Source organism: Malus domestica, chromosome 01 (genome assembly GCF_042453785.1).
Source record: "Malus domestica chromosome 01, GDT2T_hap1".
Lineage (NCBI taxonomy): Eukaryota > Viridiplantae > Streptophyta > Magnoliopsida > Rosales > Rosaceae > Malus > Malus domestica.
The window spans coordinates 20,740,809-20,755,828 of record NC_091661.1 but is presented as its reverse complement, the minus strand read 5'-3'; positions in this window follow the sequence as shown (position 1 = coordinate 20,755,828).

The following is a 15,020-nucleotide window of genomic DNA, read 5'->3' as shown; positions in this document are numbered from 1 at the left end:
TCCGAAGAGGAGGTAGCATTCCTTATATAAAGAAAAATCTTGAACATTACTCTAAACGAAACAAAATTAAGAATAATACTTGGGTACTCTCCGGTGATCAGTATTCACCTTTTCATTTTGTTCAATAATATATGAACACATGTTTTATTATTTTAAAAATAATTAACATGTTATTTGATTTTTCTTGGCCTTTAAAAAACAAAGAACATGTGAAATTTTTATTGGGAAAAATAAAAAAGTGAGTACATTACTCACTAGTGTGAGACTTTGCTAATTAATACTATAAGGTAACTCTCTTGTAAAGTTTGGTTACATTTTTTTTGTCACAATATTTAAATGTGTTACATCTTATATGTGCATGGTAATTGCATATCGTTTTCATGCGGCCTTATACAAGTGATTTGATTATTGTGGTCCAGTATTATCTTCAACGTTATGGCTTGGACAAAATTTCAGGGGGTACCACATTCATATTAACTTTTCCTGACCTTGAAATCGGGTTTCCAAAATTCTTATTGCGCTTGCAACTCTCAACTCTCATTTACAATCACCAGCCCCACTTCTTAATTAGAACATTGAAATTTATAATGCAGGCCTATATATCTTAATTCGTATGTTTAGAGGATTATCAAAAGGAGCTAGCTATTAGGAGAAGTTTGACATGTTGGATTAAGATTCTCTTCCCATGTATTGGGTTGAAGTAATTGATTACACATAAATCATTCTCCTAGGGTTTAGTTATATCCATTTTGAAGAGAGAAAAATCTAGTCTATGGTATGGGTCTATGAGAAAGCTGCCACGAAGGTGAATTCTAAAGAATTGAATTACACGAAGAAGTTGTAATTGCAAGGGTTTACATTGTTAAAAATTGACCATCTTTTTAAGATTGACGAGACAATTTTCAACGTGTATGTTACACTGTCATGTAGTGTTATAAATTCATTTATCTAATAATATGTGTATCAATTTATTAATATTATAGTTTAGATCCATGATATATCAACTATGTCGTCTACCCATATGATAATAAGTGAATTTAGTTCATCACAACATGTCTATCACATTAAAAACTTTCTCATCATTCGTGCTCGAGTTGAACAAGGACTAAAAATCTATCCTTCGATTTCAACAAGAAAAGATCAATGCAAAGTTCTAGTCAAGCATGTTTTGAATAATAAGGATATATTTAAATTAAGGGTGAGAAATCATTCAGTACTACGGTCTGATGGTATTATTCTTCACTTGAAAGTAAGAGATTTTATATTTGAATCATGTACATTATAGAGCAGCTTACTTTTCAAATATCGATTATGTATATGCATATATAGCATTTCACAGAAACGGTAGGTAACCTTTTACCGAGAATTTCCGATGAAATGTCACGTGTTTACATCAAATTAAAATTAAGCTCGAGGAAAGGGTATGGGGGATGATGCATGCATGGCCATCACTGACTCGCTCACTGCTTGGTGGTGCCCCCCTGCCCTCTCTCTCTCTCTCTCTCTCTCTCTCTCTCTCTCTCTCTCTCTAGGTATTGCTAAAGGCTACATCTCAGAAGCCCTAATCCTAATGGGGTCGGGGAACCTATCTAAAAATGTTAAATGGGTAAATGGCTATTTAATGATTACGGTTAAATAAGTATACGGTTATAAGTATGATTAATTATTTATAAACGATTATGGATATAGATATAACCGTTTAGACAATTATCCAACAGGTAAACGGTTATGCGGGTATAAATATAAACGGTTATGAATAAATAATCGCGGTTACCCGCTCGCCATAATCGTTCTCCATCCCTAAACCTACTTCTCTCTCTCTCTCTCTCTCTCTCTCTCTCCCTCTCTTTTTTTTCGTTTATTCATATATATAAGTGCAGTTGCTGCAGTAGTGATGCTAGCTCTTGCTAATTGCTCAGTTGCTCTCCCTTCTTTTACTATTCATCTTTTGGACTTTTTCTTATTATATGATAATTAGGGCAACGTACTACTGTTTTCTGTATCATCGATCATCTACGGATAGCTATAGCTAGCTATCTAGGTCGAGGGCCATGAGCAGGAGCCCTAGGGTTTCTAGGACCACATGCATGCAACAATATGCCCCACTCTCTCTCTCTCTCTCTCTAACCAAACTAGAATCGCACAACGACACTCTGACTACCTTACATACATACAGTTGGTGGTTACCTTCCACAGTTCCCGCCATCATTGTTCGGGTGCTGGCATTTTGTCCCCCACCCGGCCCCCTCTCTCGATTCCTCCTCCTCCTCCTCCTCCTCCTCCTCCTCCTCCTCCTCCTCCATCTCCTCAGACATATACTGTCATTCCAAAACCGTAACTATTGTCCCATATCATCGTGGTATGCACATCTAGTTCACAACCAATTAAAAAGTTAAGAAAAATTAATGAAAAAGGGTTTAAAATTTTACATTTTAATAAAAAATTATCTAATAACTTTATTTAATGATAAAGATAAAAAAAAACATAAAATATAAACATACGCATGCAACATAAAATATAAATATATGTGCCCAGCGCGCGTTAAGTTTCATAAATAGTGTAGTACCGTTAAGTTTCATAAACAATGTAATAAGTTTCATAAACAGTGTAGTACCGTTAACTTTCATAAACAGTGTAGTACCGTTAACTTTCATAAACAATGTAGTACTGTTAAGTTTCATAAACAGTGTAGCAAAATTTCATACACAATTTAGTACCGTTAAGTTTCATAAACAATGTCGTAAGTTTCATAAACAATGTAGTAAGTTTCATAAACAGTATGTGTGAGGACACGCGGTTCCCACGCGTCAGTTTTTTTTAAAAAAATTTTAACATTAAAATTATGTCTTTTTCATTAAAATTTAAGTATTTTTTATCCTTTTTATTAAAGTTTAAGGGTTTTTTTATTAAATTTAAATCTTTTTCATTAAATAAAGTTATAGCATGATTTTTTGTTAAAATAAACTTAGCTCAAGCCATTTTCATCAAAGTTTCCAAGTTAAGTTCTTTGTCATTTTATTATAGTTTAAGGGTTTTTCATTAAAATTTAAATCTTTTTCATTAAATAAAGTTAGGAAAATTTTATTTGAACCCATGTAATCTCTTTCTACACCCAACTTACTCTCTAAACCCATATTACTTTTAATCAATTTACTACCTAAATTACCCTCATAAACCCACTTCAATATCTAAATTTATCTTTACACCCATTTAGAAAATAAAAACTTGAAATCAATATTCTAGAACTCATTCAAGGTGTAAAGAGAGTAATATCTCTTACCTATTTGTCTCATACTTAATCTTTGCTGCATATTTGCCACTCTAATATACAAGGGCAAGGACCAGTGGGTAATGTAAATGGTGCAGTACTCGTCACTCTGATATACAATTAAGTTGAGTTCAAATAATTGTGTCATCTCGGTGCTAATGTTTGATCCTTGCTCCTGCATTTGTCAAGTTCAAGCTTAATTAATGAGAGCTAGGTATAAATTATATTCAATGGTTAAGTTATATAAAATAGACAACGTGTAGTTTAGAAATCATAAAAATAGTTTGTTGTGTGTCAATGTTTTAGTCAATTTCGCATCTTACTTGCCCAGAAGATTAACTGTTTTCACAGAAACAAGTAGAAGGCTTTGGATAATACATGTTTAGGCTCTAAGCCAAGAAAATTACATCTCTAGTGAAGGCTATAAATTGAACATTTATTGTTACGGACTTAAACTTAGATTTAGTTTCTGGGCAAGTGTAATAGAGAAGGCGTTAATTTTGTTTCTAAATCCTAAAAAATTTGAAATCAAATGTAAAGAAACTTGCATAAATCGATTCATACCTTAATTGGAGGATTCAAAACTTCATAATCATCCATTGGTCAAGAAGAGCATATTTTTCTCTATGATAGCGTTTTAAGGGTTTAGCTAGAATGAATGTATGATAAATATAGCGTAATCGTAAGGTTTAAAGTGATTGTAGAGTTTGATTATTAAGTGGGTTTATTAATAAACTTTAATTTTATTGTTAATTTCATCTTATATTTGATGATAATTATGCAATAGGGTAAAAAAGATAATTCACATTTAAAATTTAAGTTGAGTGTATAAATAGGTTATATGGATTTAAATATAATTTTTCATAAATTTATAGCATGATTTTTTATTAAATTAAACTTAATCCAAGTCTTTTTCATGAAAATTCCTAATTTAATGTACTGCGGCAGAACTAGCTCCGCCTTTCATATATCATGAGAGTGTGTTTTATTCCAAATTAAAGCTTTGAAATTCAAAGAGTTGATATTTAGGCTATATGTGGATAAGAGATTTTCAAAGTCTCGGGAGATTAAAGATAAATTAATAATTAAAGAATAAATCGCAAAATGTTAGATAAGGGGAATCATTTTCAAAAACCTCTTACATACTTTAGTGGTTTTATATATGATGCATTTATAATCCTTCATGTCTAACATTTTGTAATTCATTCCTTTTATTAACTTGGGCTCAATCTCTTCACACTTGAAAATCTCTCATCTAAACACAGTCGTAGAGAGTCTCACATCGAGAGTTCAATGTAACAACTAGTTTTCCGTTAGATGTGAGACTGTAAAAGTAAAAGAGTCTCATATCGGTGAAAGGAAAAACTTTGTAAAGACTTATAAGAAGTTGGTCATTCCCTATATTGCAAATTGATTTTATATGTGTGAACCCATTTTACAATATAAATCAACTAGAAATTTCATTCGTTCATATATAGTATATGTAGTTTATTTGCCACAAGCCATATGTAGAGTGGCATGCATCCATATTTCATATGAAGATGATGACATGAAGCCAGGATTTTCAAATAATGAGGTCATAATTTCTACCAAAAAATACTTCATTAGATCATTTCGGTTGAGTACATGGTAGAAACATGTCGATTCTTACCAACATCTACTGAAGGCTTATGCCAGTAGAGGCTTGCCAAAGGTGGCTATAGGAAACTATAAAGTAATGTTGAAGATTGTCAAGGCTTGTCAACTAAGGCACTTCATCGAGCATTTGACGCCCACAATAGAGTTGCACACAAGAAGAGAGAAAATGAAGACATAAATGATAAAGAAAAATAGAAGAGGAAGAAGTAGGAGGAGGTTGTATTTAGTTTGCCTTAACTGTTTATAGGGTTCGATACAATATACATACAAATATACATAAGGTTTTTGAAGTTGTTGAACTTATGGACAAACAATGATTCCATGCTAGCTCTGCCACTAAAAATGGCTACTAATGAAGTCAAGCCCAAGAGTCGATCGACTAGGACTATACATAGGAAGCTATGGCCTATATGTATTATATAGAAGATCCTATCATAATATATAGGAGGAGGGTGCTAGCTAGCTAGCTGTGTTAAGTAATCAAATAACACATAATATATATAAGGTTAATGGGAGACACCATATGTGAGTGTGGGTAAAGTGGGACCATGATGTAAGGCAAGGGGGACGCAACCGAATCAACCAAAGAGCATCAAAGTGAATGGGAAAGGCGATATTACCCAAATAATTCCTTTAGAAATGTGTAAAAAGGCAGTAGTATTGTGGGGGCAACATTTATCACTTGCTGGGATGCACCACAGCTACAACCCTAAAACAGCACAAGATCATATACTATAAAGATTAACAAGCATCAACTTTCAAGCACCAGCAGAAGCAGAAAGCAGAAAGCAGAAAGCAGAAGCAGCATATTGCTGTGCTGATCAAAGCCACCATTCCCTTGCTTTTCTGTCTTTCCCTTTTATCTCCTTTCTCTTTCCCCTCCTACAAAGTATGTTTATTTGTAACCCCACTCTAATGGTCTATTTATACTAGCTAGCTACTAATAATATTTCTATTCATTCATGCCCTCTCTCTCTCTCTCTGCCCGCGCGCCCTGCCTTTTCTGAGAAACCGTTGGGGCTCTCAGTCTCTCTCTCAGGCTGTTAAGTCGTTTTCCTCTTCATTACATTACACATGGCATGGCCCCTGTCTACGTAGCAAAGGCCATACCTCTCCCTATTTATTCATGTTTAATTAATCGATTAATTAACATATATAGCACTATGATCTGTCAACATGTGATCCCGAATAATACCATGCCTTTATGTACAGTACTCTATTGTATTATTTAGTTTAAAGAAAGAAACCAACAAGAACTACTTGTCTTCCAATTGATCAGTCTCGATTGTGTCACGTATATTTTCTGCCCTAATACTTCAACGGTTTAACCTTCAGTGCCGGACCAGGAAGTTTTACATGCGGGGGGCTAGCTGGTTTTTATAGGGTGTGACTCGTTCAGGGCTAACATTATTTTTTAAGGAAAACTAATGAAAATGGTTTGAAAACTTTGAGTTTCAATGATAAGGACAAAATAAAGGGTAAAGTGAATAGTACCATGATTGACTTTTTAGTGTAAAAATGTGGTTTTTCGTTAAAGTGAATAGTACCGAGTGCTTTTCGTTAAAGTTCCATTTTTTTTATGACAAACAGAATACACAGTGAAGATAGAAACTAGAGCTAGTGTTTTACTAAGAGATTGTTTTAGTCGTTATATTGTCGATACTGGGAACATACAATTGTCAATATGTGATTGATATGTTGTCAATATTATATTCAGAATAATGCTAGGGAGATCAAAATTTTAAACCAAATTTGCAAACCAAATAATATATCACAAATAGAAAATAAGCACGTTAATCAATACTTTAGTGATAATCCAGTGATTAACAACTACATCATTTGGTTTATAAAGTTTGTTTAAAAATTTAGTCTCCTATCAGTACCTTTTTATTCGCAAGTGCAATATATATTTAAGTACAACATAGAAGAACTATATAAAAGTATGTGTGTTATATTTAAATTTTTAGAAAACGATGATCAACTATAACTCATGGTAGCTTCTTGCTCACGACGCATGTTCATACGTTATAAGTCTTTTGTAATTGAGAGCTTTGAGATTAAGTAGAAAATCTCACAACACTTATAAAATTGCAACATTTTAGTTTACGTATTAATTTATTTTTTTGTTACATGGAGAGTTTTGATCCTAGATCTAATATACTCCGACCCATTACTCTACACAACCTCACGACTAGGATAACCCTAATGGCATAACTTACTAATTGAAATTCAAACAGAAAACTAATATAAATGCTACTAAAGTTCAATATTAATACTTCATACATTATTCGTCACACGTGCAAAGACAAAAGCAACCTAGCTTCATCCAACTTTTAGCTTAGTACATCCTCAACTTAGGTGATTCTACGTGTCCATGAGACAAAATATATATGACGAAACTGTGACTACAGTGCAAAACTATTTGTACATGAAACTGTAACTACAGTGTAGAAATATATATCCTAATTAGATTATGTATTTATACGAAGAAAATGCCACTACAATACAAATTGATATGGATTTGAAAATCTTCAAGCTCCATATAAGTTCACAAAGAATTCTTTCTGAGAATCATTTTATTGTATATATTACATGTGAGAATCACATATACATAAAATATAGCATATTGAGAATAAACTTGTAACTGCATAGAGTGCGAGAAAAATTGGTGAGGAAATAGTCATACTTACCACCTTTAATTGTGATGTAGCATTATCATTCCACTCAAAGTCTGTCACATTATACGAATATTTATTTACAATAATGCCCGTTTAGAAATACTTGTCTAAGAACACTTTTGCTTAAGAAACTCTTTCACTAAAAGCACTTTTATTTAGAATACATTGAAATTTTAAGAAAAATACCTCTCTACAATTTCTTATAAAGTCGGTTTTGTAAAGAAAAGTACTTCTCTAGCCACTGGCTGTTTCTCATTTTCACCATCCAAATTAATATTTACACATAATTAAGAACATTACCAATTGATGTATTTGGGAGCAGCCTCTCCATAAATGGGGGTAAGGCTAGCCGACATTCACCTCTCCCAGACCCTGCGTAAAGCGGGAGCCTTGTGCACTGGGTACGACGACCAATTGATGTATTAACGTATTCAAAATCTTATGAACATGAGAAAAATAAAATTTCCGATATAGCCAAACCCTCTTTATAATTCCATGGATGTGATTAATTAATTAGGTCCTTATAGATACATGCATATAGGAAAGCATATACATCTGACAAATTTAGGTATAGAAAAATATATACACAATTTCAATTATTCTTCACTTAGTAGTTAACTTTGGCTTTACGAGGACCTCTTGCAATAGCTGGGTACATAGCCCACTAAAACCCAGCTACAATTCCTGCTTAATTGGTATCGTATATATATATTTTGATGTACAAGCTTGTTAAAGATCATGCAGATCATGAAATGATCAGGTCTGTAGTACGTTAGCAGTAACCATCACGAGGTGGTTTAGTGATTAGAGATGAACTCAAGGCCCGTATTCCACACGGTACGGAGGTTGAAATGTCTTTATGAGTCTTTCCGGCTTTTAAAATGGTTGATTATCGTGGCATTGCCATTAGTTGGTCCATTTTTAAAAGAAAAATAAATAAATAGTATGTTTGCAGTGGTCCAATTTAAAATGCTACATTGCCGCTTAATGCATGTGGATGTGGTAGATCACCACGTGCTCAATGTAAAAAATTGAGAGAGAGAGTTCATCTTTCCACTATTAATGGATCAAGCGTTAATGTCGTCTCTAATTTAATGATCACCTGCTAGCTAGATCATCATGTATGAAATTTCATAATAAAACGTCTCGATACAATTAGAAGTAAAACCACTAATATAGATTATGTTTTTAATTTGTCAAGTTTCGGACGTGGGACTTCATATGTTCTTCAGCATGTATGGGATCTAGGGTAAGAACTTTTAATCGAAAGTAAGCAGCACTTATAGGGAACAAGATCAAAATATGGAAGATCACCACCTGCTCGACTGTTTTTGTATTAAATAAAAAAATGGAACAGGTGGTCACCTTAATTAGCCTTTCTTTAAAAACACAAACACCTTAAAGGTAGATTTTTGAGTACTCAAATTGCATATAGAAGGGGAAACTCAATTTGTATATTTGCAGGCTGTCACTATTATGTGTGCATGTGGGGACGAAAGCGTGCTCCACATGCAGCAAAAAATTTTGAAATGTGGATTTGGAGGGGGATTTGGTGGAAGAGATTTTTTTAAGTGTTATGGAGTATTTGGTATTTTAAATATTTAAACTGTTAGATTTTTATTTAAATATATAAAAATTAAGTTTTATTAGAGGTCGTACTTGGTGCGATGGCAAGTGTCTTCGCCCATGAGTGGTAGGTCTCGGGTTCGAGACTTGGGAGCAGCCTCTCCATAAATGGGGGAAAGGCTAGCCGACATTCACCTCTCACAGACCCTGCGTAAAGAGGAAGCCTTGTGCACTGGGTACGACATTTTTATATAAAAATTAAGTTTTATTAGTTAAAATACTTGGGGTACCGAATACTCTGAACACCCAAAAAGTTGGCTTTGGCGGTACATAATAAATAATGTGTACTTCAATTTTCAGCAAAGTCGACTTACTATTGGGTAGTTCCTTTTCAACTAGAAATTAAACTGAAAGGGGAAACCGAAACCGGACCAGGGTTCCAAAACCACCGACCAAAGTACCCAACTTCTGTTTTTCTTCTCTTTGTACGACTTTTTTGGTATGTTTGCTTGAGTTTTAGTTGAAGATGTTAATGAAACTAGAGAGTGGATCTAATTATTTGATTTGAGATATTTAATGAAATCGTTAGTTTATTTAAATGTAACTTAGAAAAAAACTTGGATACAAAGGCGGAACCGCCTCTAAACTTGGGTAGGCTCTAACTCAATGCAAATGTTTAACATGCTAATCTCGTGATAGAAAAAAGTAGTGCATTTCATATTGATCTGGATGGGTAATAGAAAGAGCAATGGTTAAGTTACTACCGAGTCTGTTTGATCCAATCGAATATTAAAAATCCAAGAGTGAGCTTTAATATCTCTTCAAACCCAAACCTTAAACATCATTTTCAAATCAAAACCCCGGCTGTAACTCAACCTTTCATTTTTCTACTGACAATCAAGATTTGATCCAACGGTTCCCATTCAAATGTATACGAATCCGCAGGTGCACTAGAGAAAAATTGGTAATATGTGTGTGATCAATTTTGTTTTCATATTAGGCCCATTTACCAAAACACTAAGAAAAGGGCTTAGGACGTAGTTCAAGTCTTAAAAGAAATATTTTTGGGCCCAGTCCACATAGCTATAAGCCGGCCCATGTGAATAGAGGGCTTTTTTTTTGTTGGTAAATCATGTGAATTGGGTGAATGGAGAATGCGTTGTGTAGAGTGTACCAAGAACCATAAGGAATAGATCATACTCGTGGCACTATTGAGGATATAATTTTCTTTGCTACAAGGCAACTTTCATGTCCTTTCACTAAGGGTTGTTTGTGGTTGCTTAAATTTTTTAGAAAGCAGCATTTTAAAAAAGTTGGGGGATAAAATTATGTTTGCAGATAAAAAAAATTGTTTTTTTCCTTCTTCAAAATCATGGGTATAAAACAACAGAATGCACAGAATGCATAAGCAGCTGTAAGCATGCTTATAAAAAACACATTTTTTATAGGAGGTGGGTGAATAGTATAATTTAATGAAACTTTCATATTGACAATTCTACCTCAGTCTCCTTTTTTTGGTAAAAGCCCTTTTAGCACTATATGTTACCAAACACTTACCTGTTTTTTTCACAGCTGTTTATTCTCACAGAACAACAGAAGCAGTTTTGAAAAAAAAAAAAGTACAAAGAATCCCAAACTAGCCATAGAAGACAATTTACATTTTTTCCCTTTGACTGCACACAAAAGCTAGTTATGAGTCGTTTAATAACTATTTCGTTTTCAATTTTTTTTCTAAAAATTAAAAACAAAAAAAAATTATTTTTTTTGTTCTAAAAATTTAAAACTAAAAAACTAAAAATTAAAAACGAAAATAGATATCAAACGAGTCCTTAATTAGTTTAGCCTAATCAATCTAGTCGTCCATATCGAACATTGGCTAAAGAATGGACAAGGATTGTCTGCCATCTCACTTCCGGTGCCCTCCCGTGCCCTCTTGTTTGTGTGGTCACGGTTAAGTCACGTCAACATTTTATATTACTATTTATTTTTGTCTTATTATTTCTATAAAAAAACAATATAAAATGTTGACGTAACTTAACCGTGACCACACAAAGCAGGAGGACACCAGAAGTGGGAGGACAGACAATTCTTATTCCTAAAGAATAACTAGTCCACCCACCAAAAATAAAAAAATAAAAAAAAACTAGTCCACAACATTCTTTGTATTTTAATGCCCAGCATTTGAGTCCACAACATTAAAGTTAATTAATATATGGAATCACAACAAGGTCGCAAAAGATGGGGACCAGATATTCTGGAAGACCACAACCAATGCATCATCTGTACCTGACCAGTCTCATTTCGGGGCCCCACAACACAAAATCTGATGGAATAAAAATATTCAACCCGATCTCGCGAATTATTCCCATCTCGTCCACTGTCTCGGATCCAACGGTCAGGAAGCCCCGTCATGGTTGACTTCGTGAGGAGCATTGCGGTGGCTTCACCATCCCATGGATAGGGTCCGGATCTCCTGTTCCCAAAATCCCCTCTATCCAGCGTCTCTCCGCACTGTGGTTGTTACAAGTGTCCCACGACTTCACTACAATTTTTTTTTTTTTTTAAACAAAAAAACGTTATTATCTTTACAAAGAGAGGGAGCATGCTTAGCCTCACAATAGGCTCATAATAATGAGGTTCAAAGACGAAAATCGAATATAAGACATCTCACCTTCAAATGAAAATGAATATCACTAGATCGTAGTACTGAGTGCTGACTTCACTACAACTTAACTCTCTATCCTTTGTAAAATAAAAAATAAAAGTAAAAACTCAAATAAAAAATAAAATACCCCAACCCAACAAAGCTCCCCCACCCACCCATTTCCGTTAGACCATTTTCAACCGAAAGGTTACATATATCCTAGTCCAAAATTATAGCCCTAAAACAAATTACTTTTGAATGAACCGTGTTAGTTCATATTCATATACCACATACTCATATATCATCTCCAATACTCCAACCAAAGGGGTCAAACATAACTCCATTAATAATTTACTAGTTTTAAAGTTATACTCCAAATTTATTGCTTAATTTAATTAAACTACAATTATATGTTTTCAAATCTAGTCGTTAAATTAAATTAATTATTGCAAGTGAAGAGCTGATCCCAAAAATACTAAAAGTGAGGCTACATTTAACCAACCTGATGACAAGTGGTCTTATACCATAATGGTGGAAATGTGTTGAGTCATTGCATGAAGGCGTGAGTTCAAATCCTGTCGGTGACTAACCTAACAAAATCTATCGTACCCAGTGCACAAGGCTCCCGCTTTACGCAGGGTCTAGGAGAGGTGAATGTCGGCTAGCCTTACCCCCATTTATGGAGAGGCTGCTCCCAAGTCTTGAACCCGAGACCTACCGCTCATGGGCGAAGGCACTTGCCATCGCACCAAGTGCGACCTCTTAAAAAAAAACCTAACAAAATCTATGATTTGTTATAAAAAAAAAAAAAAAAAAAACCTGATGCTCTTTTTGGCCATATAATAGTCCGTAACATTCATAAAATTATATAACCCACTCATGAATTAGCGATCAATTTTTGAAGATTTTTTAGCATTTGAACCTTCTCAATGGCCTTGGCCACTCCGCCTTTGCCACAATACTCATTCGCACGACCAGGGCCGGTCTAGAGATTTTTGAGGCCCGGGGCGACGTAAAAAAAAAGTGCCCTGACTTCATGTAAGAAAATTATTTATTTTCACACATAAGACATCGAAAAAATTATACTTAGAAAAACACTTCAAACTCAATAATTTAGAAACACAGAAAGACTAATTTATTTTGTATTGAGAGAGGGAAACAAAAAAACTTCGGGCTTACAAGTAGATAGATGATGAGTTTTGTTTTTCATCTGAACTTTGAATGTGTTTTTGAATAAATCGTGAGATGTTTTTTTTCTTATTTACTAACCTTGTCAATATGGGACTAAAAAATAATGATGTTTTCGAGTCTTTAATTGATATGTATTATTAATGAATGGGCACTAAATTAAACATTTTGATGACACGTCATATAATTTGCAAATTTGGTTTACATATTATTCTTTGTTGAAGATTAGACTTGAATTAAAACGAATATTTAAAAATAACAACTCACATAGCTACTAGATAGTAACTAAAAATAAATTAACAACCAAACAAAAATTTGTAAAAAATAAACATGCACATAGCATTTCGAACTTAGGACCTCTTGTTAATTTTAAACAACAAAAATCATTGTTTCTAATTAAACTTCTTGATCTTTTAACCAAATTTTATAAATTTATACTCTTATAAAAAGAAATTTGTAAAAAATGGAAAGTAAATAAGCACACATGGTGTTTTGTACCCAAGACCTCCTCATTATTTTCAAATGACAAACCACCACTTCTAGTTAAATTTCTATGTCTTTGAACCAAATTTTATAAATTTATACTCTTATAAAAATATATATAAATATACCGCCCTAATAATTTTGGTGCCCCTAATTTTTTTGGGCCTTTGACGATCGCCCTGCCTGCACTGGGCCTGGGCCAGCCCTGCGCACGACCACCTACACCAAATGAGTGCCACCACCCCAAAACCAGTAATTACTTATTCTTCAAGGCCCAACCAAAACCCCATCGCGGTCGCTGCCGTCACCATGAACGCCCAATTCTTCGCTCGATCCGTCGATCTTTGGCGCGGCGAAAGCAAAAGATGATGACAATGATGTTTTGCCGGCGGCAAGGAGGAGTAAGGTGGCCCGAGGCCCGAGGCCTTCGTTGGCCTGGGGTTTTCTGGTTTTCTATTTGAATTTTGTTGGTTTTTTAATTTTACTTTCTGCATGCGAGTTAAAGAGAAGGGACAGATGTCACCAACTTAGTGTTGTCATAGGGTTGGCAGTGGAAAATTGGTACAGGAGATCCGAACTCCCCTAGGTCACGGGTATGATTCCACAGTCCACTCAACAGCCGAGTGGTTAAGTGCAAATCCAGTGGGAAAGTAGGTTGTCTGAAATCCGAATGTTGCTGTCCAACAATTCGCCACGTTCAAAAGGCTAAGATCGCCAATGAATCAGAACAACGTTGAACACCCAAGTGGCGGGGCTGATTGACGCGTAGGAACTCACTCTTCGGAACACTATCATATAACGTTATTGTTTCAGACCATAACATGTGTTTTTGTTGTCTTAGAAGTACATTTGAAGAGTGAATTTGGCATGTGAAGAACAATATGATAAAAGTAACTTTTAAATTTACCATGTTTGATAATTAGTAATTTAATATATTACATATATTTAGTAGAGCGATAACATTAATGGTTTAAGATAGTTATATGTCAGAAAAGAAGAAATTTGGGAGAGATCGAACCGCATTAGATGTAAATGCATGATTACTTTCTGCCACTAGTAAAGCTGCATCTGCAATAAATTTTGTAGAGGTTTGCAATAAATGGTGGAAAAAAAATGAGAAAAATGCAAATCCTCCATCTGTCAAGGGTTTGTTATACCTACCTCATTTCACGACATTTATTACATATTTATTAATTTTTTCCGACCCTAATTTATTACATATTATTAGAAGGATTTGGAGCTATTACAATATTTAAAGGGGTTAGGGAAGTTTCAAACTTATGGCTCATGAATGGCATTTCAGTATGCAATCCACTAAGATATTAGACCACTTGCAGTAATTTATCAAACATGGAAAAAAAATAAAGAATGATTTTCCATTTCCAAGCCTCTTTTATCTTATCACACCACATGATATTATCCGACGTAGAATGATAAAACCACATGATAGTGTTTATTAGGAAGAACGAAAAAATCTCCAGAGTGGAAAAAGAGAATTTCCCGATGTTGCAAAAAAGGGTAGAAAAGGAATATCAAAAGTACATATAGGGAAAGT